Source organism: Bos indicus x Bos taurus, chromosome 6, assembly GCF_003369695.1.
Source record: "Bos indicus x Bos taurus breed Angus x Brahman F1 hybrid chromosome 6, Bos_hybrid_MaternalHap_v2.0, whole genome shotgun sequence".
Lineage (NCBI taxonomy): Eukaryota > Metazoa > Chordata > Mammalia > Artiodactyla > Bovidae > Bos > Bos indicus x Bos taurus.
In genome coordinates, this window is record NC_040081.1 from 57,387,252 (window position 1) to 57,413,639 (window position 26,388).

Below are 26,388 nucleotides of genomic sequence, written 5' to 3' on the forward strand. Positions count from 1 at the left end.
ATGGAACTGGCAGGGTGGGAGGGAGGTGAGGAGGGAGGTGCTGTATATATGCTTACTGCGGATTCACGGCTGATTCATGTTGTTGTACAGTGGAAACTAACACAACATTGTAAAGCAATTATCCTCCAATTAAAAAAAATGTCAGTAACTATAAAGAGAAATGCTAATGTTTTGTCCCTACACCACACTGTTTTGTTTTTTTTTTTCATACCCTCCAGGGTGCACAAACCTCATTTTAAAATTCAAGGTTTTCGCCAGGCAGTTAAACACAACTCAGTCTGTGGCCAGGATGTGTGTCAGGAACTCAGAGAATGGAGTTCAACACACCGGAGTATAAGGAAGGCTTTTTGAAATAATGGCTCACCTGGATTTTAAAACCACTATTTTACATAGAGAATTGGATATCTTCTTATTAAAAAGCAGTTGATGTTATTGTTCATGAATCTCAGGTGGGAGCGCAGCCTGGTTCAGAGCTCAGAGGGACTGACTTCCTAGACTCCAGTCCTGTCTACCATCTATAAAGTCAGTGGCCTTAGCCAACACTGAGTCTGTTTCTTTATCTGTAAAATGGGGTAATTATAGTCTCTGTCTCAGAGAGCTGCTGGGAGGACTACATGAACTAGAATGGGACCTGAAACTAGTAAGCATTAATGCCAATAAAAATTTTAATTAAAGAAAGTTTTATCAGAAGCAGATTTTACACTAATTCCATTTCAAATCTTAAGCAAAAACAAAAAGACCAAGATGAGCATCTTCAGCTCTCAGGATACAATCCTGGTCAACCTTGAGCAACATTTTTATAAACCAGACACTAAAAAAAAAACAAAAACAAAACAAAACTGCATAAGTGACCTTAATGGTGCTCTTATTTGGGCAAATTCCAGAATGAAAATTAGAGGACTGTACAGCCTGTTCTCCACGCCAGCTCTATATAAGGACTGTTTCCTTGGGGGCAGTCTCTGCACGGAATAGCTGTTCAGTACTTTATACTTCTGACTCTTTCCCAAAATCTTTTATAGCCATCTGAGAACAGGCTTCCAGCCAGTCATTCAGCTACCTGACAGGAAGAAGAGATTTATAACTAAATTCTGGAACTAGGGCTTCGAGTCGTGCTGAAAGTAGAGAATTGACCTCACTCTATGTTCTAAAAAGCCACGGTAGAAATATGAATCCATCCTTAAGTTATCTTTGGCTTGCTTACAATTTTTACAAACACAAATTGCCAGTACTCAGAGTAATAAATTGCTATCATCCCGCTTGTTTCATAAAAGAGTAATTTGTAGCATAGGCATCTCAATCAGTGATTCTCTTGTTGAAAACTGAATGGTGAAGCAAACTGGCACCGATTCTAGCTGGCACGATGCTGTGTTCTTGGGTCATCCTGGCACCCTATCTTATCGCAGAGCATTATCTGCTGTGGGAGCAAGTTAACCTGTGTCATTATTTCTCCAGACTATTTGTAATGTTTGCTCAGATAAATAATGCTATTAGCCCTCTTCTAAATAAGTGAGATCAGTATCCACCTGTGTTTGCCAGAGGAGAATATATGCATTTACTGCCAGAATCATAAGGACAAAACCACCGTGTGAGATGAGAAGAAATCTTTGAACAGCATATAGATTAACTTACTGAAGAAGGTCTGAGAAGAGACGTGATAGGGAATAGTTTTATAAGCATAGCATGAGACTGTGTTTCCCACTGTATGCTTCATAGAATATACCCAAGATGTTCCACAGAGAAGGGCCTCCATGATCAAAATACATTAGGGCAGCATCTCAGACTTTTTGATCTGAAGATGCTTTTCATTCTTAAAAATTATTCAGTATCCCAAAGAGCATTAATGTGGGTTGTATCTATTAATACTTAGACTATATTAGAAATTAAAACAGAGATTTTATAAAGGTATTAATTTAAAAAGTGATAGTAAATTCTCTATGTGTTAGCCTGAATAATATTTTTTTGTAAAAACAATTGTATTTTCCCCAAAATTTTAGTGATAAAACTGGCATTGTTTAATTTTGTTTGCTTGGTTTTTTGCAAATCTCTTTCATATCTGGATTAGTGGTCAACTATTAATTCTCAGCTACTTCTCCACTCATTCTGTTTGTGATATGTTGTTTTGGTTGAGCCTATTAAGAAAATTTGGCTTCACATGGATATGAACTAGGAAAATGGAGAAATATTTTTGAGCCTTTTTAGAAAATTATGGATATTTTTCTTTAATGCTGTACATAAACTACACAGATGCAGTTTCTTTCTTTTTTTTTTTTTTCAGATGCAGTTTCTTAAAGGTTTGTTGCAGTGTGCAATCTGGAACCATATCAAAGTACTTTTTGCACTTTGTTGTATTAAAATCCATTAGTCTGTCTTGTGCTTTAATGAATATTTTAAGCATGAATGATTCTGTAACATAATACAGTGGTTATTCAGAAAATATTGGTTCACTGAATTATACAGACCACACTCTAAAAACTGTTGTATTAGGGAAACAATATGTTTTCTATTCCACTCTTTAACTGTACATTTGTCCATTAAGTTTCTAAATTTATTGAACCATGGATTACATTTTTCTCATAGCATCCAAGAACACCCCTCCAAACACATGTGGACACAGTAGCATAAGGTTCTGAGTTAAAGTTTAAAGTTAGAATCCATGGCAGGAAATTTTAAAAATCCACTCTGGAAGACAAATAGCTACGTGGGTGACCCTGAGTAGGTCTTTACCCCATCACATGACGAAGAAATCAAGAGTTCCTCCTGGACTCAGCCCTAGGAAAAGCATAAAGTCTAAGAGAATTATCTCAATATTCTTTCCTTCTCCAGTTCTTCAGCTTTGTTTCTTCTAAGAAGAACATCAGCTTGGCCACTCACTTGAGTGTTACTTTAGATCACTCGGAAGAGTATTTACATTTTAATTCTTTTTTTTTTTTTTAATTTTCTTTAAAAAATCCACAAAGTAAAAAGCTCTGCTTCCTTTAAAAGAATTTCCAGCACTGAGTTGCAGGCAGTGGAAGTGTTGGGCTGGGGCTTCTGACTGTGTATGTTGCTGTTTTATGTCAATGAATGGAAAGAATGGATTTTGAATGAGGAATGACAAGGATTATTGAGCCAGTAATAAATGGAGGAGAAGTGTAGGCTGGTGTTAGGTGAGGGAATGGACAGTTCATGGGACCCGGGGTAAGGCAGAAATTGGGGTGTGTGGGAGTAGTTTTGCTATAAGGACCCACTCTTCTTCAGCTGACTTATACTTGTAACCTGTCCTGGATTTTCAAACATTTTAGTTAGGGCTCATCTGGGCACAACAGTCTGTCCAGTCTGGGCACAACATGGGGGTTTCGTAACTGTGACGGATGTCATGAATGAGCAGAGCTTCCCCTCCCCCACCCTCCCTAAGAGCATTGTGGATTTACTAGAATCTTGCTAGCTTCATTTCTCCCTTTTCTAAGGAGGAAATGTTATCTTTTGCTGGAAAATTATGAAGTACTAAAACCTTAGGGATGAGGAGGACAGCAAAGTATGCCAAAGGAGCATGGGGTAAGGGATAGAGGAGCTGGGGTGACTGCATGGGAAGGTCTAGAAAGAAGTCTACTTCTAGAAAGACTTTTCTAAGTGCTGCTGAGGAAGGCATGATTGAGAGAATGTCAGTGTCCTTTGAAAGAATGGGTTTCCTTTTCTATGATTTTTGGCAATGAAACCGCATGTCTTGAAAGTGAGCTATATCCGAGGCTGAACTCTGTGGGCTCACATACTGCTTGTTTGAAGAGTGCTTAACTATTGGTGAATTTAATTTAAGAACAATAAACGTTTCCTTTTGAAATTTCTGGTACAGAACCAATGTATTCTCACATGAGACCCTCTAAGCACACCATCTTTCTCAGTAACTGATGGACTGCTACCCCACCGAGCCTCTCTGGATTCATTATGTTGCATATCAATTGAAAAGGTGGTCTAAAGTTATTTTCCTGTGATTAGCAGGTTTAATACTTAAGTCCCTTATATAAGCCCAAGTTGCTTTGGCTGAATTTTATGATTTAATTAACAATTTAAAAAATTTTGGTTTTGATCATAGCTTTGTTCCGGTTGCACTTTTACCCATCATTCATTTGTCTTAATAATTCCCCATCTGCTTGGAATTTTAAGTTAGTGACTTAAAATATGCATCATTTATTTCAGGATTTTCAATAGAGGCTGGCTTCGATGGCATCTCTTGCTTGGCTGTTATATTTGCTGGCTCATTACTTCCTTTCTTTGCTGGAGTGAAGATCGAAATTATAACACTGAGCTGGAGTGTTTTTGTTCCTGAGGGTGATTATTCTGAAGAGCATAATATGATTTTGCAGCTCTTCCAATCTAGCGCCTTTTTGCGTTGAGTGTTCATAATTTTAAATATCAGACAAGAGTCTTTCTTTGCTACTCAGGGAATGGTTCTGAGAAGGCTATGTGGCATATGTTTTGGAGGATTTTTTCATGGATGTTAAAATTGCCACGTGGCATCTTTTATCCCATCCTGGTTGTTATGTAAGATTTCATCTGGGGGCCCACTCAGTGGCTATGACCCAGGGCATGGGTGCATGGAGCAGTGTGTCTGAGTCAACCCATCAACACTTGACTGTCTGTCACACTAGACAGAAGCCGGTTGCTTGGTACAGGGATTGGCAGGGACTCTTTTTCATCTATAAAAAGAATGTCCTGGACTGCATGAACTCCAAAGTATTTGTTGGAAGGTTTGGGTCCATGACACAGGATTGATTATGCAATATATTTTTTACTTTGAGAGATGAGTCTGAGGGTTTCAGAAGCATCCGCCTTGTGATCGGTGTCTAGATAATTTCTTTAGACATCTATTTTCAATGCATATCACTTTTTATAGCTTTGCATTTTCCCCTGATTGCTTTGCATTGGTAATTATGTTTATAATAAAAATCTGTTCCTAAGAATAGACTTTACAAGTGTCGTGAACCTAAAGTTGACTTGTGTCTTAGAAGAACTTATTTATAGCCTAGACCTCCAGTGTCCAGGACGGCCATTGGTAGTTGTCTGCGGCTGTTGAGAACTTGGAGTGTGGCAGGTCTGATCTGAAATGTGCTGTGAGTGTTAAAACAGTGGATTTCAAAGACTTGGTTGGAAAAGAGGAATGGAAAATATCTCAATAATTTTCTATTTTGGTTGCATGTTGAATCATAATATTTTCTATATATTGGGTTAAATCAAATATAATAATAAAATTAATTTCATCTTTTGCTGTATCTTTATGAATGTGCCTACAAGAAAATTTTGAATTACATATGTAGCTTGCATCTTGTACTAGTCAGCCTTGGAGAAGCTACCTAGAAAAGATTTCCGGAAATAATTTGAATGTTTATCACAGAGTGAGTTCAGATTTTCTGTTTTCCTTTGCTGCTTTCTATTTGTTAGTGATAGAATTTTGCTCAAAGTTATTTTAAAAAAAAATCACATTAAACACTAGGACCTGTTTTTAATTCTAGGTACATATTACAGTGGTTAAGAACTCTGAGGGCTGCTAGTTTGGAATATGGTGAAAGAGATAAATCTCTTGTTTCTAATTTTTCTTTTTTTTGAGTGCTTTTCCCCCTTCTGGATGGTTCAGTGTCCACCACACTAATTGCAGCCTGTGATCCTGAACCACCAACCAGAGCAAGCCAACTGGAGACTAAGCCCCGTTCAGAGAAAGTCTCAGAAGAGGCTGGATTAGGAATGGGGCTTAGGGGAGGACTTCGATGCAGGATGTACCAGAAAACTCACATGTGACTTCAGGGCAGGAAAGGAGCTGCTTTCAATTTCAGCAGAACATCAGAAGTCATCCTTTCCTGTGCTCAAGTGATGTATTTGAAATGTTACAGATTTTACATTAATTCTTTCTTTGAAATGCAACTAATGTACATTTATGTGGCTGGGTGCTAGGGTTCAAAGTCAAGTAAGCCATGATTGTCCCCTTAAGAAGTAGCATGATGCTTTATATGCCAAATATAGATTCTGAAGGCTGCACGGCTGGGAGTTAGCAAACATCTGTAAGTTATAAAAGAGCAAATTTGAGAGACCGTGAGGAGGCCTAGTATACTCATAATGAGTGCCTGAAGCTATGTGAAAAGCTGCTGTATACAAAATGAAGTAGACAATTTCTCAATTGCTTCAGAGGGCAGAACTAGAAACAAGAGAAATTTCTAGAGGCTGACTTTTGGCTCCTCCTGACAATGATAGCCATCAAATAATTACGTGGGTCGTATTGAACAATGGACATGGCTGGAGGTTTCACCTGGCAAGTCATCACTTCCTGTGTCCACACATGGTACCTGACAACGTCCCCTTTTGTTTCAGAAAACTGAATTGTCCCTAAATCTCTTACACTGGAATGAAGTTGTTTCCTGAAATGTTTAGTTCTTCGTCATAGCTCTGTCTTCTGGAGGGACCTTCCAAATGTAATTTGGAAGACATTTGAGTGGGTTTTGAAGATCCTCTAGATATTTCCCAGGCTGATGAGTTTGGTGCAGATTGAATGGACGTCCTAAGTGGTGGCGCTAGTGGTAAAGAACTCGCCTGCCAGTGCAGGGGACATACGAGACACAAGTTCAATCCCTGGATTGGGAAGATCCCCAGGAGGAGGGCATGGCAACCCACTCCAGTATTCTTGCCTGGAGAATTCCATGGACAGAGGAGCCTGACAGGCTATAATCCATGGGGTCGCAAAGAGTCAGACACAACTGAAGTGACTTAGTACGCACTCATGGACAAGTAGGGGATTGAGCACATCAAGCCAAAGTGGGACAAAGGTGTACAGAGTTGTCCATTGTGGCTGGAGCTGCTATGATGTGATGTTTTGCAAATTGCACGGTCAGAGATGTGACAGGAAGGAAAAACTGGAGTCAGATTTTATAGGGCTTGATCTGCCTTGTTAAGGATATTGGGTATTTTTCTTAAAAAGGTTGTGCTATGTCAGCCATGAGAGGTATTCGGAAAGTGAAATAACTAGATTTGTTTTCAGATTTTGAAGTAGAGAGATGAGATAGAAGAGGGAGATCAGTTAGGAGGCTGTCACAGTGGTCGTGTAAAAAATCAAGCAGTGTCTTGATCCATAAGTATTATATGAAGTGGTTCATTTCTGCTAAACCCATGTTGATGTCTTCCGATCACTTTCCTCTCCAGTACCCAGAAAATTTTTAATAGTCTGTTTATTGGCCTCTAACTGAAAAGAAGGCAATGGCAACCCACTCCAGTACTCTTGCCTGGAAAATCCCATGGGTGGAGGAGCCTGGTAGGCTGCAATCCCTGGGGTCGCTGCGAGTCGGACACAACTGAGCGACTTCACTTTCACTTTTCGCTTTCATGCATTGGAGAAGGAAATAGCACCCCACTCCAGAGTTCTTGCCTGGAGAATCCCAGGGACGGGGGAGCCTGGTGGGCTGCCGTCTATGGGGTCACAGAGTCGGACACGACTGAAGCAACTTAGCAGCAGCAGCAATGGAAGAGAAAGTCAGATAAGACTTCCTGTCCTACTGATGCTGATCTGCTTGGTTCCTAAAGAATGATATGAAAAATAACACAGAACTGAAATTCTTGGTCTGCTTTTGCTTGGTCTTCTAAGTATTGGTATCGCCCGTCTTAAAAACAAGCCATCCTCTAGCCCCATTTCACATCCCAGCTTCCTCCAGTAACTGGTCCAATATTCTGCTCCGTTTTTCAAGAGTTGCCATGGTGGCTACCTTTGCTTCTACTCGCCCATTTTATTTTTTTAAAAAATTTGTTTAAGTGGAAGGTATTTGCTTTAAATATTTTTAAATTTATTTTTGGCTGTGCTGGGTCTTCATTGCTGCACGTGGGCTTTCTCTAGTTGCGGTGAGCGGGGGGCCACTCTCTAGTTGAAGAGTGAGGGCTTCTCATTGTGGTGGTTTCTCTTGTGGAGCCTGGGCTCTAGGAATCAGACTTCACAAGTCAGCTCACAGGCTTAGTTGCTTCACAGTATGTGGAATATTTCCAGACCAGAGATGGAACTCATGTTCCCTGTGTTGGAAAGTGGATTCTTAACCACTGGATCACCAGGGAAATCCCCATTTTTTTCCTTGGTTTACCAACTGGGCTTCTGTCTTGATCTGATGGCTCCTACATGTCACTAGTCACTTGTAGCTTGTGAAATCTGGTTGTCCCTTCTCTGTACTTCTCTCATCCAGTAACTTCGATGTAGTTGACAAGACATTGTTTCTTCTGTCTTAAAACATTCTCTTCTCTTGGCTTTTGGAAAATCACAACCTGCTGTTTTCCCTTTGCCTCTAATAGTGGTTTCTACACAGTCTCCTTAGTTGGTTTTTCCTCTTCTTAATTCTGAGTTGTACGTCCCTTGAGATGACACCACCCTTATGGCAGAAAGTGAAGAGGAACTCAAAAGCCTGTTGATGAAAGTGAAAGTGGAGAGTGAAAAAGTTGGCTTAAAGCTCAACATTCAGAAAACGAAGATCATGGCATCCGGTCCCACCACTTCATGGGAAATAGACGGGGAAACAGTGGAAACAGTGTCAGACTTTATTTTTCTGGGCTCCAAAATCACTGCAGATGGTGACTGCAGCCATGAAATTAAAAGATGCTTACTCCTTGGAAGGAAAGTTATGACCAACCTAGATAGCATATTGAAAAGCAGAGACATTACTTTGCCAACAAAGGTTCGTCTAGTCAAGGCTATGGTTTTTCCTGTGGTCATGTATGGATGTGAGAGTTGGACTGTGAAGAAGGGTGAGCGCTGAATAATTGATGCTTTTGAACTGTGGTGTTGGAGAAGACTCTTGGGAGTCCCTTGGACTGCAAGGAGATCCAACCAGTCCATTCTGAAGGAGATCAGCCCTGGGATTTCTTTGGAAGGAATGATGCTAAAGCTGAAACTCCAGTACTTTGGCCACCTCATGTGAAGAGTTGACTCGTTGGAAAAGACTCTGATGCTGGGACGGATTGGGGGCAAGAGGAAAAGGGGACGCCAGAGGATGAGATGGCTGGATGGCATCACTGACTCGCTGGACGTGAGTCTGAGTGAACTCTGGGAGTTGGTGATGGACAGGGAGGCCTGGCGTGCTGCGATTCATGGGGTTGCAAAGAGTCAAACATGACTGAGCGACTGATCTGATCTGATCTGATCTGAGACTGTCTTCTGCATTTCTCTCTTTGACACGCTTTCCAGATGAACTCATCATAGCAGTAAATACCACCTATTTGATGGAGACTCTGAAAGTTAATTTATTGCTTAGACTCACCAGTGAGTTCCAGACTCATCTATCCAACTCTGAGCTTGACTTCTACTTAGCCATTAAATAGGCATTTTGAACTCAGCATGGTTAAAGTAGAACTCTTGAATTTACTGCCCACCAACCTGTGGTTTTTCCAGTCTTCTGCAGCTCTTAAGTGACAATGGCAGTTGCTACAGCCAAAATCTAGGAGTCATCTTTCTCCTAGATTTCTCTCTTTCCTTCACACTGTCATCCAAATTATTCAAGACCCATTCCAAATCTGTCATTGCTCTGATTCCATGGCTAATCCTGAGGCCACGACTCCACTATCTCTCATGTGGAATGTTGCAGTACTTCCTAACTTTTCTTCCTGTCTCCTTTCTTGCTTCTTCTTTCCACCAAGCTAGCATCCAGAGCACCTCTAGAATAGCTACCAATTCCTGCTGAAAAACCTCTCTAAGGACTTCCTGATGTACTTGGACTAAAATCCTGTATTTCTGCTAGAGTTTCCACATGGACCTCATTTCCCACACTCTTTTCAGTGCTCTTTGGACCCCAGCCACCCTGGTGTTCACATGGCTGAAATGTGACAACCTCCTTCTTCACACGAGGTCTCTGCATTTGTTGTTGCCTCTCCCTGGAGAGCTCTGCTCCCAGCTCTTCATGTGGTTGGTTCCTTAGACTGTTATGAACTCAATTCAGCCTCATCCTCAAGCCTCCCAGTCAAAAGTACTCCCACACCAATCACTGACACTTCATTAGATTTTAATGTCTTTGTGGTGGTGGTGGTTTAGTCCTAAGTTGTGTCCGACTCTTGCGACCCTATGGACTGTAGTCCCCAGACTCCTCTGTCCGTGGGGATTCTCCAGGAAAGAATACTGGAATGGGTTGCTATTTCCTTCTTTAGGGGATCTTCCCGACCCAGGGATCAAACCCACATGTCTTACATCGCCTGCATTGGCAGGCAGGTTCTTTACCACTAGCGCCACCTGGGAAGCCCTACAAAATGTTTTTGTAATACTTATCATCATCTGGAACTATCTTGATGGTTTGTATGCTTCCTTGTTTACAGAACCCTGACCTGCCGGAGCAACAAGACAACAGGGCCCTTGCCCGTCTTGTTCCAGGCTAGACCCTGGCACCTGAACCATGCCTGCTACAGGGGGTTGCTTCATGAATGTATGAGTGGATGTTACCTTTTGTATTTGTTCTTGGAGGGTGTGGTCCTCCTTTTTTATTTTTAATGTTTTGGCCAAATCTCTTCTGGAATCTCCCTATGCAGCCATATTATTAATAGTTTATTTCCTTGTTCTTCCTTTCCTTCCTCATCAATACAGATTTCTCTTGTTCAGCCAGAATTTCAGTCTTAGACACCATCGCTCTCTTCCTATCCCTACTGAGTGTTTTTCCCCTCAGAGTCTTTGTTCATGATAATATTCACTGCCTCTCTGTTCTGTTGCACAGTTCTCTGGATTTGATGAACACAAAATTTAGGGGCATTATTGATGAGAATTGTGGGAAAGATTTCATTAAAGCTGAGTAGTCTACTTCTCAGTAATTTTGTGGTATATAGGTTAAATCCCTTCCCTTTGGCTGTGATTTGAGCCCATCTTTTTTGGCATAAACTTTTTTCCCCCCAAATAAAATGTTTTTCTGATTATAAAGGCATTTATGCTGAATATAAAAAAATAGTACAATACAGTTACAGTTAAAAGTTCTCCCTTAGTCCCACCTCCTAGAGAGAAATCAACAGTAATGAACGGATTGGTGTATAGCCTTATAGATTTTATTCTTTTATTATATAAACAAATGTGTTTATATGTAATCAATTTATATATTCCTTTCTACACTTATCTTTAAAAAAATAATTTTATTTATTTATTTATGGCTGTGCTGGATCTTTGTTGCTGTGCAGACTTCTCTGTAGTTGTGGCAAATGGGGACTGTTCTCTAGTTGCAGTGCTCAGGCTCCTCCTGTTGTGGAGCATGGGCTGCAGGGTGTGTGGGCTTGGTAGTTGCAATTCCTAGGCTCAAGAGCACAGGCTCAGCAGTTGTGGCTAACAGGCTTAGTTGTTCCATGGCATGTGGGATCTTCCCGGATCAAGGATTGAACCCATGTCTCCTGCCTTGATAGGCGGATTCTTCACCACTGAGCCTCCAGGGAAGACCCCACATATCTTTTTAAACTCAGTCTCCCTTTTGATCTCCCTGTCTATATATATATATATATTTATATATGTGTGTGTGTGTGTGTGTGTGCTGTGCTTAGTCCCTCAGTCCCCATGGACTGTAGCCCATCAGGCTCTTCTGCCATGGGTATTCTCTAGGCAAGAATACTGGAGTGGGTTGCCATGCCCTCCTCCAGAATATACATATACATATACATATACATATATATATATGCTGTGCTGTGCTTAGTCACTCAGTCATGTCCGACTCTTGACAATCCCATGGACTGTAGCCCGCCAGGCTCCTCTGTCCATGGGGATTTTTCAGGCAAGAATACGGAAATGGGTTACCATGCCTTCCTCCAGGGGATCTTCCTAACCCGGAGATCAAACCCAGGTCTCCTACATTGCAGGTGGATTGTTTACGGTCTGAGCCACCAGGGGAGCCCAAGAATACTGGAGTGAGTAGCCCATCCCTTCTCTAGGGGAACTTCCTGACCCAGGAATTGAACTGGGGTCTCCTGCATTGCAGGCGGATTCTTTGCCAGCTTAGCTACCCAGGAAGCTGTATATATACACATACATACATACACACACAGACACACACAATTAGCTATAGCTATAGTTATATTTTAGACATTTTTTATAATGGTAGAGATGTGTTCTTTTGCATGACTGCAGTTTTGTGCAGCAGGGAGAAAGGAAAGGCTAGCTTCACGATTGGTAGAAAGTGACAGCATCAGCTTTGTTTAGCTTTGATGAACCATTTTGGTTATGAAAAAAGAGCATGACCAGGATGGGCTGGAGGTGACTCAGAGATGTCTGATCTGTCTATCATTAGAAAGAAACGAGATTTGGAGCAACAAAAGCGAAGATAAGCAAGTTGGACTACATCAAACTAAAAAGCTTCTGCACAGCAAAACAATTAATAAAATGAAAAGACAACCTATAGAATGGGAGAAATTATTTGCAAAGTATATATTTGGTAATGGGTTAATATCTAAAGTATACAAAGTACTCATACCTCTCAAGAGAAAAAATTTTGATTAAAAAATGAGTAGAGGCTCTCTGCCCACGGACACCACCGAGAAAGCATTGTTGAAGTCTCCCCCCCACCCCCACTTCACTGCCGTCATGTTTAAGTCAGAGTCTCTCAAAGAGCCCAAACAGCTATGGAAGCTCTTCACTGGAGGATTGAGCTTTGAAACAACTGATGAGAGTCTGAGGAGCCATGTTGAGCATTGGGGAATGCTCACAGACTGTGTGGTAATGAGGGATCCAAACACAAAGCGCTCCAGGGGCTTCGGGTTTGTCACATATGCCACGGTGGAGGAGGTGGATGCAGTCATGAGTGCAAGGCCACCCAGGGTGGACAGAAGAGTTGTGGAACCAAAGAGGGCAGTCTCAAGAGGAGATTCGCAAAGACCTGGTGCCCACTTACCTGTGAAAAAGATTTTTGTTGGTGGTATTAAAGAAGACACTGAAGAACATCACCTGGGAGGTTATTTTGAACAGTATGGGAAAATTGAAGTGATTGAAATCATGACCGACTGAGGTATTGGCAAAAAGAGAGGCTTTGCTTTTGTAACCTCCGATGACCATGACTCCGTAGACAAGACTGTCATTCACAAATCCCACAATGTGAATGGCCACAACTGTGAAGTGAGAAAAGTCCTGTCTGAGCAAGAGATGGCTAGTGCTTCATCCAACCAGAGAGGTCAAAGTGGTTCTGGAAACTTTGGTGGTGGTCATGGAGGTGGTTTTGGCGGGAATGACAACTTTGGTCATGGAGGAAGCTTCTGTGGTCAAGGTGGCTTTGGTGGCAGCCGTGGTGGTGGCAGATATGGTGGCAGTGGGGATGGTTATAATGGATTTGGTAATGATGAAAGCAATTTTGGAGGTGGCAGAAGCTGCAATGATTTTGGCAGTTACAACAATCAATATTCAAATGTTGGACCCATGAAAGAAGAAAACTTTGGAGACAGAAGTTCTGGCTCCTGAGGTGGTGGAGGCCAATACTTTGCCAAACCATGAAGCCAAGGTGGCTATGGTGGTTCCAGCACAGCAGTAGCTATGGCATTGGCAGAAGGTTTTAATTATTGCCAGGAAACAATGCTTAGCAGGAGAGGAGAGCCACAGAAGTGACAGGGAAGCTACAGGTTATAGCAGATTTGTGAACTCAGCCAAGCACAGTGGTGGCAGGGGCTGTGCTACAAAGAAGACATGTTTTAGACAATACTCACGTGTATGGGCAAAAAACTCTAGGACTGTACTTGTGACTAATTGTGTAACAGATTATTTTAGTTTCTGTTCTCTGAAAAGTATAAAGCATTCCAACAAAGAGTTTTAATGTAGATTTTTTTTTGCACCCATGCTGTTGATTGCTAAATGTAATAGTCTGATCATGATGCTGAATGAGGTCTTTAAAAAAAAACAAAAATGAGTAGAGGAACTCAGTAGACATTTTTCTAAAGAAGACATACAGATGGTCAGCAGGTACATGAAAAGGTGCTCAGGATCACTAATATCAGGGAAATGCAAAGAAAAACCACGATAAGATATCATCTCACACCTGTTAGAATGGTTGTCATCAAAAAGACAAAAGATCAGTGTTGGCTTGGAGAAGAGGAAACCCTGTGCACTGTTGGTGGAATGGAAGTTGGTTCAGCCGCATGGAAAACAGTATGGAGGTTTCTTGGAAAATTAAAAACAGTACTACTGTGTGATCCAGCAATCCCACCTCTGGGTATATATACAAAGGAAATGAAAACAAGATCCCAGTATTTCTGCTCCCATGTTCATTGCAGCAGTTACTCACAATAGCTAAGATATGGAAACCGCTGTGTGTCCATTAGCAGATGAAAGGGTAAAGAAGACAAGGTACACAGATACAATGGGATATTACTCGGTCATGAGAAAGAAGGAAATTCTGTAATTTGTGACAACATGGATGGATCTTGAGGGCATGATGCTAAGTGAAATAAGTTAGAGAAAGACAAATACTGTGTGATATCGCTTACATAGGGGATTTAAAAAAGCCAAAGTCATTGAAACAGAGAGTACAGTGGTGGTTACCACGAGCTGAGGGTGAGCGAAATAGAGAGATGTCAGTCAGTGAGTATAAAGTGAAAGTCACTCAGTCATGTCTGACACTTTGCCACCTCATGGACTATACGGTCGATGGAATTCTTCAGGCCAGAATACTAGACTGGGTACCAGTTCCCTTCTCCAGGGGATCTTTCCAACCCAGGGATCGAACTCAGGTCTCCCACATTGCAGGCAGATTCTTAACCATCTGAGCCACCAGGGAACCCCATCAATGAATATAAACTTCCAGTTAAAAGATGAATAAATTCTGGGTATCTAGTGTACAGCGTGTCATTATAGTTACTAATACTTATATACTTATAAGTTACTGAGAGAATAGATCTTAAATGTTCTCACCACACACACACACAAAAAATATGGTAATTACATGATAAGATGGAGGTTTTAACTAACCTATAGTGGTAATATTTTGTAACATATGTGTATCAAATCAGCATGATGTACACCTTAAACTTCTGCAGCATTAAATGTCAACTATAAACATCTGAATGCAGAGTTCCAAAGAATAGCAAGAAGAGATAAGACAGCCTTCTTCAGCAATCAATGCAAAGAAATAAAGGAAAACAACAGAATGGGAAAGACTAGGGATCTCTTCAAGAAAATCAGAGATACCAAAGGAACATTTCATGCAAAGATGGGCTCGATAAAGGACAGAAATGGTATGGACTGAACAAAAGCAGGAGATATTAAGAAGAGATGGCAAGAATACACAGAAGAACTGTACAAAAAAGATCTTCAAGACCCAGATAATCACAATGGTGTGATCACTGACATACAGCCAGACATCCTGGAATGTGAAGTCAAGTGGGCCTTAGAAAGCATCACTACGAACAAAGCTAGTGGAGGTGATGGAATTCCAGTTGAGCTATTCCAAATCCTGAAAGATGATGCTGTGAAAGTGCTGCACTCAATATGCCAGCAAATTTGGAAAACTCAGCAGTGGCCACAGGCCTGGAAAAGGTCAGTTTTCATTCCAATCCCAAAAAAAGGCAATGCCAAAGAATGCTCCAACTACCGCACAATTGCACTCATCTCATACGCTAGTAAAGTAATGTTGAAAATTCTCCAAGCCAGGCTTCAGCAATATGTGAACCGTGAACTTCCAGATGTTCAAGCTGGTTTTAGAAAAGGCAGAGGAACCAGAAATCAAATTGCCAACATCCGTTGGATCATGGAAAAAGCAAGAGAGTTCCAGAAAAACATCTATTTCTGCTTTATTGACTATGCCAAAGCCTTTGACTGTGTGGATCACAATAAACTGTGGGAAATTCTGAAAGAGATGGGAATACCAGACCACCTGATCTGCCTCTTGAGAAATTTGTATGCAGGTCAGGAAGCAACAGTTAGAACTGGACATGGAACAAAGACTGGTTCCAAATAGGAAAAGGAGTTCGTCAAGGCTGTATATTGTCACCCTGTTTATTTAACTTGTATGCAGAGTACATCATGAGAAACGCTGGACTGGAAGAAACACAAGCTGGAATCAAGAATGCCGGGAGAAATATCAAGAACTTTAGATATGCAGATGACACCACCCTTATGGCAGAAAGTGAAGAGGAACTCAAAAGCCTCTTGATGAAAGTGAAAGTGGAGAGTGAAAAAGTTGGCTTAAAGCTCAACATTCAGAAAACTAAGATCATGGCATCCAGTCCCATCACTTCGTGGGAAATAGATGGGGAAACAGTGGAAACAGTGTCAGACTTTATTTTTCTGGGCTCCAAAATCACTGCAGATGGTGTTGCAGCCATGAAATTAAAAGACGCTTACTCCTTGGAAGGAAAGCTATGACCAACCTGGATAGCATATTGAAAAGCAGAGACATTACTTTGCCAACAAAGTTTCCTCTAGTCAAGGCTATGGTTTTTCCTGTGGTCATGTATGGATGTGAGAGTTGGACTGTGAAGAAGGCTGAGGGCTGAAGAATTGATGCTTTTGAACTGTGGTGTTGGAGAAGACTCTTGAGAGTCCCTTGGACTGCAAGGAGATCCAACCAGTCCATTCTGAAGGAGATCAGCCCTGGGATTTCTTTGGAAGGAATGATGCTGAAGCTGAAACTCCAGTACTTTGGCCACCTCATGCTAAGTGTTGACTCATTGGAAAAGACTCTGATGCTGGGCGGGATTGGGGGCAGGAGGAGAAGGGGACGCCAGAGGATGAGATGGCTGGATGGCATCACTGACTCGCTGGATGTGAGTCTGAGTGAACTCCGGGAGTTGGTGATGGACAGGGAGGCCTGGCATGCTGCGATTCATGGGGTTGCAAAGAGTCGGACACAACTGAGCGACTGATTTGATCTGATCTGATACCTCAATAAAGCTGTGAGAAAAAAAAAAAAAGATACAAGAAGAACAATACTGAGATAAAATCCTCAAATAGGGAATTTCCTCATGGTCCAGTAGTTAGTACTCCATGCTTCCTCTGCAGGAGGCACGGGTTTAACCTCTGGTCAGGGAACTAAGATTCTGCAAGCTTCAAGGTGCAGCCAAAAAAATAAATAAAATAAAATTCCCCAAATAAAAATGACAACAATAAAAACAAAAAGGATTTTAAAGAAAGCTAAGCCTCAACAGGATGGGAAGCTGAGGCCAAAACGAAATTCCTGTTTTTGATGGCGAAGTTGGAAGAATAACCAGGGTCTTCTAAGGATAGGAAGCCTTGTTTTAGTTAGTTGCTATGTTGATTATGTTGCAGTAATTTTTCTGTCTGTCTTTCTCCCACCATGGCCTTCCCTTGCTAGTATCCCCAAACAGATATTAGAGTCCCTGACACATAAGAGGTGTGAAGATTATTTGTGGACATCAACAAAAAAGAACTGTGTGGTTCAGTGAACAGAGAAGGAATGAGTTATGAGTGATAAAAAGAAGGAGAGGAAAGAGAGCCAGTGTTCCCTGGGGGCTGGAATCCAGAGGCAGAGGGAACAGAAGGAGCTGTGGACTCCCAGGAACCCCTGGAGAATTTGGGGTGGATGCTGGATTTCTCTTTCCTCATGAGAAGAGATTTTGATCTGATTTAAATCTCCCAAATGGCAGAATGACCCCTGCTGCCATCTGGCCTATATATGGATGTACCATAATTTAGTCAAGCCCCTATTAATGGTCTTTTAGATTTTCCCCATTTTCCTGTCTTTGTTATAGTTTTCTCTGTAACCAAAATCTTGCATAGCTTTGTGTCTGCTTCTAAGCAGTTATAGTTAGTTAATACAGATTAATAGAAACAATGCTGCCTCCTCAAAAAATAGACTAAGAATACTTTGAATATGATCCTCATAGCAGCAGGCATGGCTTGGAGCCCGTAGTTGCCCTGTGTTAGTTCCTTGATGTTAAATTTGGAGCCAGATCATATTTTAATTATGATGGCATGCTTTAATGGGATTCACAGCTTAAAAAAAACAAACAACTGGAGATAAATTGCACATGCGTGTGCGTAAGTGTCACAGCCATGTGCTTTCCGTTCTCAAAGCTTCATTTATAACACTTGGATTTCTGAAATCTGTTTTTGCCTTTCTCCTTCCACTTACACTATATTCTGGGTTTTCTCAGGACTGCTCGTAATAAATGAGGTGACTACCACTGACTTTTACAATGCAGAAGGGAAAAAGAAAAATTGTTTTATATTTTTGACTGTATTTGGCATTTGTGTTTTAAGAGGAAAATAAAATTACACTAAATAAGATTTGAGATGTTTCTTTTAGCTTTTCTGTTTAAAATAAGTGAACAGGCCAATGCCATCATGGAGCGTTTCTGGCATTTTCTGTGTAAAGCTAGCCTTACCATCTTTGATCAGTATCCAAAACCAGATGTACCAATGAATACTTCATCTATCAACTAACTTTAAATGATGCTATTTTTAAAAATAGATAGACAACATATACTATTTTAAATTTCTTATTACATTTCTGACATATTTAATACTTCAAACTGCTAATTAGCATAATTCAACATAATTGTTCAATAACTTTTCCTTTAAAGGCTTTAGATGATATTTTACTTCTTATTGCAAATGTCAGCAACAGGGTAAGAGATGCAAAAGAAAATGATCCCTACATGGAAGCGTGAAGTCTTACCCTCTCTTTCTTTTTTTAGACTGAAAATGTGTATCTTGGAAATCAAAGTTTCAAAAGAAACAGTAACCCAAATAATTTTAAGATTATAGATTTTAATTTGTTAGGCAGTTTCTATGTGGTTAACTACTAGAAAAAAAAACAACTGCTCCTATTTAAGACTCAAAATGTGATCACTGGTTAAAAAATGCATGTGCGTAGTTCTCAAAATAAATAACCTAGTGTAAATTTAGAATCTGCTGCATCCTCTCTTTCATAGTTTTGATGTTTGAGCCTCCCCTTCTCCGACTTCATCAGTGCTGAGTGCTTGGATTAAAATATCTATACTGACTCTTAAAAAATAACAGATTCTTTTTTTGTTTTTTTTTGTCTGCACCCCATGGCTTGCAGTATCTTAGCTCCTTGACCAAGGACTGAAGCAGAGCCACGGCAGTGAAAATTCAGAGTCCTAACCACTGGACCACTACAGATTTCCCCAACAAATTCTTTTCATTGCAAGCAGAATGTTCTTATTTGGCCTCATCACAACTAGTGATGCATACATGCTATGTCTCTTCTTGAGACCCCACAGGCTGTAGCTTGCCAGGCTCCTCTGTCCATGGCATTTCCCAGGCAAGAATACTGGAGTGGGTTGCCATTTCCTCCACCAGGGGATCTTCCTGACCCAGGGATCTAACCGGAGTCCCTTGTGTCTCTGGCATTGGCATTCAGGTTCTTTACCACAGCGCCACCTGGGGTGTGCAATTGGTAAAGATTGGTTTAATTCAGTCAGTATGAACTGAACACTGTGCCAGGCATAAGAGATAAAAGCAGCCTATGCCTTTGAAGAACCTAGGGGGAACTTAGGTGAGGGTGGACGGGAATTTGGAGGACAGTTCCAGGCAGATGCTTCTGTAATATCTGGTAAAAAGTCAGGAGGTAGTTATGCCCAGGGCACTAGATGGACTCTTCTCCTCAATCCAGGGGTTTGGGAAAGTCATCTTGAAGAAGCCGACGTGTGAGCTGAATCTTTAAGGAGGACTGAGAATCACGTGAAGAGACAAGGCCCAGAGCAAGGAAGAGTGTGAGGTGGGGCATGGCCAAAAAGACGAGGGAGGAGGGAGGTGAGGTCTCACCTTGTGACTGCCTGAGATGGGGAAAGGGTGACTAGGGAGAAGGTTGAGGGAGAGGAAGCTTCCATTTGGGGATATGGGGTATTGGAATGATTGGAGTGATGTGCAGTGGGCTGAAGCTCAGAGAACGATCCAGGCTAGAGATACGTAGCAGGGGCATGGCCACGGAGTCAGGACTGTGAGCGTGGTTGACAACATCCAAGGAGAAAGGAGCACCGCGGATGTGATTGTTTCCGAGGGTGGGTAGGGAAAGGGGAGCCCCAAAAGGGGATTAAGATAAGAGGAGACTCGTGTGGTAGTGGTGTCCCCAGAGCCAAGGCACAGGAAGTTTCAAAATGAAGATTAGGACAGCAGTGTCAAGAGCAGTAGTGAAGTAAAGATTGTTGTTTAGTCACTAAGTCAGTCCGACTCTTTGCGACCCCATGGACTGCAGCGTGCCGGGCTTCCGTGTCCTTCGCTATCTCCCGCAGCTTGCTCAAACTCATGTCCATTGAATCGATGATGCCATCCAAACATCTCATCTTCTGTCATCCCCTTCTTCTCCTGCCCTTAATCTTTCCCAGCATCACGGTCTTTTCCAATGTGTTGGCTCTTCACATAAGGTGGCCAAAGTACTGGAGCTTCTGTTTTAGCATCAGTCCTTTCAATGAATATTCAGGGTTGATTTCCTTTAGGATTAATTGGTTTGATCTCCTTGCAGTACAAGGGACTCTCAAGAGTTTTCTCTAGCACCACAATTTGAAAGCATCAATTCTTCAGTGCTTCTTTATGGTCCAACTCTCACATCCTTACAGCTAGATACAAATTATGAAATTTTCATTCTGCCTGGCCTAGTTTTATTTCCTTTTCCAACTTATCTCCATTCAAGCCCATCCTTTTTTTTTAACCTCACCTATCTTTTGACCTTAAAAACTGTAACTAAATGATATGCCTCTTCATAATTTACAAAATGCTTTCACATATATATCACCATATATAATATGCTCACCCACCCTTTGAGTTGGCATTTTAACTGAATTATAGTTGTTTAGGATTGAGGCTCAGACTTGAGGTCATAGATGCCTTGAAATTCCTCCTCTCTCTCTCTCTCTTATTGAATATTTCTTTATTTGGCTGCATCAGGTCCTGGTGGCAGCATGTGGGATCTAGTTCCCTGACCAGGGGTCAAACTCAGGCCCCTTGCATTGGGGTCTTAGCCACTGAACGACCAGCAAAGTCCTCAAAACCTCTTTCTGTACTGAGGAAACTGAGGCTCAGAGAGATGTATGTTATTATTAATAGTATGTGTGCCAAGTCACTTCAGTCGTGTCTGACTCTTTGTGACCATATGGACTGTGGCCCTCCAGGCTCTTCTGTCCATGGAATTCTCCAGGCAAAAATACCAGAGTGGTTTGCCATGCCCTCCTCCGGAGGATCTTCCCAACCCAGGGATGGAACCCACATCTCCTGTGCGTCCTGCTTTGGCAGATGTGTCCTTTACTACTAGTACCACATCAGAAGCTCAGACAGATGTGTGTCTTATGTCAGTTTCACTGCTCTTTGGTGTGTCTCGGCACTAGAAACCAACCTCCTGATTTTCACTGCACGACTCTTAACTGCAGAGTGGGAATATTGATGAGATTCATACAACCCTGTTGAAACTCAGTACAGGAGGAGCTCTGGCCCATAGCTGAATATGATCCTGTCCCTTTAAACCATCCTGATTCATCCATTGCTAATTGCAGGTAAGCAATAAAACTAAACCGCACACCCTCCAGTCTCCTCTGTGGTAATTGCCTATGACTCCCTCACTTTGTTCCCACTCCTGTCTGCTGTTGGTAGACATTCAGTCTTTTTGCCAGAGCAGCATGTCTTCTTCCTTATTCTGTCAGCAGCCCCTCCATATGGCACACTCAGGAGACTCATGGCTGATCAGCATATTCTGTTACCTTGGCCTCAACAGTTGGTTCAGGGGTGGGTTTTGTGATCCAAGCCATGAAAACCAGAGTCAATCTTGGAAAAACAACCTCTCAGCTGCAGCTGCCAGGGACCATGTGGCCCCTGCCTGGGAAGGGCCTGGGAGAAGGAAGACAGCATGGAAGCAGCCCAGTGATAGATGGATGGCTGGATCATGATGATGTCATTTGCTCATGAGATGCAGCCTGCCTGGAGCTGGAGCTCTCCCTGCACTTGAGGTGCACAAGCCAATAAAGTCCCCAGCTACGTTCAATCCTCTTGAGTGGCAGTTGCAACCACAAGGGCCTTATTTAATATTTTCCTTTCTGTAGCTCCGTTTCTCCCCTGTGTCTTGATCTGACTCACCAACTTTGACCCTCAAATTTTCTAGGATTTGCTTCAGACCAGTCTTACGCTGGGCCTCTTCAAGTTTGCCATACCTTGGTGATTCCTTCCTTCCCTGTTGTCCCTCACCAAACCCTCTCATGGGATATTTTCTCATCACTCTTTTTCTAATATATAATTTCTATTATTTCTTTGACCACATTTCGAGGTGTTCATTATCTTTGTTCCTCAACCAGGGATCAAAATCATGCCCCTTGCAGTGGAAGCCCAGAGTCTCGATCACTGGGCCACCAGGGAAGTCTGTCCTAACTCTTCTAGGAGTCAGGACTTAGAAGTTATGAGCTGCCTGCACTTTGAATGAACTATTACTATTATTAATAATGACAGAAGAAGTTTTTTGCCATTAACCCAGCACTTTTTTAATTGTGATAAAATATACATAAGATTCACTATTTTAACCATTATTATATATACAACCAGTGGCAATAAGTACCTTTACTGTTGAGCAGCTATCACCTCTGTTCATTTCCAGGATGTTTTCATCATCACAAACAGAAACTCTGTAGCCAATAAAAATAACTCCCAACTTCTCCCTTCCCCTGGCAGCCTCCATTCTGCGTGTTCTTCATGAATTTGCCTGATGTGTGCATCTCCTATAAATAGGATCATATAATTTTTTTTCTTTTGTAACTAACTTATTTCACTTAGCATATTATTTTCAAGGTTTATCTATGTTGTAGCATGTATCAGAATTTCGTTCCTCCTTAAGGCTGAATAGTATTCCACTGTGTGTACATCGCATGTTTTGTGTGCTATTGATACATACTATTTCCATCTCTACCTTCTGACTACTGTGAGTCATGCTGCTATGAACACTGATACACAAGTACCCCTTTGAATGAAGCCCTGATTTCAGTTCTTTCGGGTATATACACAGAAGTAGAACCATCGGATCGACCCAGCACTTTGTATGTGCCAGGCACTGTGCTATATGTATTTTATGTTCATTATTTTATTTAGTATTCACAACTTTATGAGGTAGTATTATTATTCCTACCTTAAAGTGAAGGAAACTGAGGCTCAGAGAATTTACCATGAGCAAAGGCTTATCCTTTTCCATAAACAACCATACCTGTTGGACTCCAGAGGCTGTGATCTTAGTTGGGAATGCTGAGGCTTCTATAAAATCATCCCCAGTTTCTTCAAAAAGCACATCTGGAGCAGATACTGTGTGTCAGGCGTTGGATCAAATGCTGGAGTACATAATCACGTGTTCATCACGCCTGGGGTGCTTGTTAGTGAATTGAGAGGAGATACAGTCACCCTGTTCTATGAAGCCTGGCCTGGGCTTCATGGGAAGTGAAGGTGCCTGGCCCGTCTTTCATGCACTGAGTGTTATCTTCTCCATTTATATCACTGGACTTTATTCTTGCCCAGACAGTGATCAGTCCTGCCAGGCTTTTTTAGAGCTGCTTTCCTGGATGAATCCAGTCCTTTCTGGAGGTAGAGGAAACAAGGAAACAAGGCGGGGGGAAAATATATATATATATGTATTTCTTCTGATTATGAAAATGACACATAATCATTACAGACAACTTGGGAAAATTATGGAAACATAGAGCAAAGAAAACAGAAATCACCCTATAATCAAGCTATTCAGAGGTGATTTTTTAATGAAAGTTTAAACTAAGCTAATAAAATGCCTTATTATCCCCCACTAGGGAGCTTCCTTGGTGGCTCAGTCAGTAAAGAATCTGCCTGTAATGCAGGAGACCTGGGTTCGATCCCTGGGTCAGGAACATCTCCCTGGAGAAGGGAATGACAACCCACTCCAGTATTCTTGCCTGGGAAATCCCATGTACAGAGGTGCCTGACGGGCTGTAGTCCATGGGGTCAAAAACAAGTCTGACGCAACTTAGTGACTGAACCACTACCAATCGAAGTAGTTTGTTATCATTTTACTCTGTAAAACAAAGGGGAGAAATCAGTCCCTGAAGATCCCCTATCCCTCAGCTGCCTCTACTGTGTTTAAATTACTCAGTTCTCTGACTGCAGATTTATGTCTTCCTATTTGAAAGGCATTCATCCTGCAGAATTTGCCAGATGGTGCCCTGTAATGGCTCTTTGATTATCCATCATCATTAGAAGGAAATGCTTCCTAATCTGTCAGCATGAACTTTAACTATGTGGAAGGAATGTGTGTGCTTTTGAAGAAAGGTTCTGTGTGAGGAAAACAGAGAGGGAGGCCTCCCAAGAAGATGGCGGATCCTGGCAGCGAGCATCAGGATGCAGATTCCTTCCCTTGGTGCCTCCATGGCCTCCCACGGCCTCCCATACCTGTCGGTCAGGTTGTGGTGGCTCCTTCTTATTTCACTGCTCTCCAGAGCTGCTAAAGTCATATGTCACCTTGTCCAAATTAGAAAAAGGCACCCCTTGCTTCCTGTGGCAGGAGGTAGCTGTGCTGTACAATGTGGACAGAAAAACGGTACTGAATGCACTTTCCACTTTCTTCCCGGCCAAGCATCCTTGTTCAGTGAACAACACACAGAACTCTGTGTAGTGGTCCTGGCTTTGCCCTTTTGAGGCTCATGCCTCTCCAGGGATGTAGAGGCTGTAGATATTCTAGATCTAGGTGATGCAGCCCCCACTCTAGGTGAGCCCTGGGTATGTGGTCCTCAACTTGACATGTATTTATCGAGCTCTTAGTATCCAAGCCTGGCCCCCATGGAAAACTACCTGCTTCTCACCTTCTCTTTGGCCACTGCCACCATCAACTCTGTCTTTTAGAGACTAGAACTCTCAGAAGTCTCCGCTGAATTTATTGGAAGTTGTTTTGTCTACAGCTACTTGAAATATCACTGTGTAATTACTGAATTTGCAGCCATTCTAATAAGCAGACTCCTCGTGTATTTGCAGACACATCAACTGGAGCCTCCAAAACCACCTAAAACTCCCCTCATTTCTAATTTTATATTTTTCATTTGAAGCTGAAGTCCACTCTCCTTCTGCTAAAACAAGTTCTATTTCTTCTTTGGATTTTGGTTCTTAGACTTGGTCTCAAGCCTTTCCTTCTCTTCAGCTACTCCTGAAGAGTTTCTCTCTTATAGCTATTGCTGTGTAACTGATATTTTCTTGGTCTGGGGCACGCTGATATATGGCTTCAGCTATACTAAGCACTCCTAATTTTTGCTTTACCACGGTGATGTTTGCATAAAAGCAAAAGCAGCAGTTACATTGTTGGTGGATGAATTTTTCATGTTAGAAACAGTCTTTGTGCTGTTACGCAAATGCAGTATAATTTTTTGAATAAGCGGGATACAGCATCAATTGAGCTTGTTGTTGTTTAGTCACTAAATCGTATCCAACTCTTTTGCAACCCCGTGGACTGTAGCCCTCCAGGCTCCTCTGTGCATGGGATTCCCAGACAAAGATATTGAAGTGGGTTGCCATTTCCTTCTCCAGGGGATCTTCCTGACCCAGGGATCGAACTCATGTCTCCTGCATTGCAGGTGGATTCTTTACTGCTGAGCCACCAGGGAAGCTCATGTCAACTGAAGTACTTACATAAACATACAAATCATTATGTTTTTATCTGGTAATTCACCTTCAAAAATATGGGTAAGATAGGAGTACCCTCGTGGTCTAGTAGTTAGGATTCTGGGCTTTTATTGCCATGGCCCTGGTTCAATCCCTTATCAGGGAACTGAGATTCTGCAAGCCATGTGGTGCAGCAAATATATATATATATATGAATTATAATACTTATTAAAATTAATTATATGTTAATATATGATATATTTATATATATATATATATATATATATATATATAGTTAGGATGAAATTCCTAACTGTATATATACACACTCTCAAGTGGAGAAGGCAATGGCACCACACTCCACTACTCTTGCCTGGAGAATCCCAGGGACGGGGGAGCCTGGTGGGCTGCTGTCTATGGGGTCGCACACAGTTAGACACGACTGAAGCGACTTAGTAGCAGGATGAAATTCAGATCACTATAACCCCCAAAATGGTAATGACTGCTGTATGTATGTTGAGTGTGATTAAAAAGCTGCACTCTAGAGCTGAAAGATAGTGAGAAACTGTGCCTCAGTTTCCTCATTTGTAAAATGGGAATAATAATAATACCACTATTCTGCATTGTTCTAATGATGAAATGAGTTAATATATGTGAAGCGCTTAGCATAGGGCCTGACACACAGTAAGAGCTACTAGCATATAAGCATTGACTATTACATGAAAGATACTGTATGATTACCTTCTGGAAGCCAGACAAAATTTAGGTGGGCATTTTTATAATGTAGTATTAATTTTTTAATGCTTTGCCCAAGCAAATTGTGATAAAATCCAACAATGACAAATACCAAATGTTTAAATGTTTTAAAACAGAGTGGTGATCTGTTTTGCACACTTTTG

At 41.6% G+C, this 26,388-nt stretch overlaps 1 protein-coding gene and 1 pseudogene across 7 annotated transcripts in view; both read left to right on the forward strand.

The window, feature by feature from the left end:
• TBC1D1 (TBC1 domain family member 1) overlaps positions 1-26,388 on the forward strand; it is a 226,723-nt gene that overhangs the window by 12,660 nt on the left and 187,675 nt on the right. The window lies entirely within an intron of this gene.
• LOC113894203 lies at positions 12,416-13,805 on the forward strand (annotated as a pseudogene).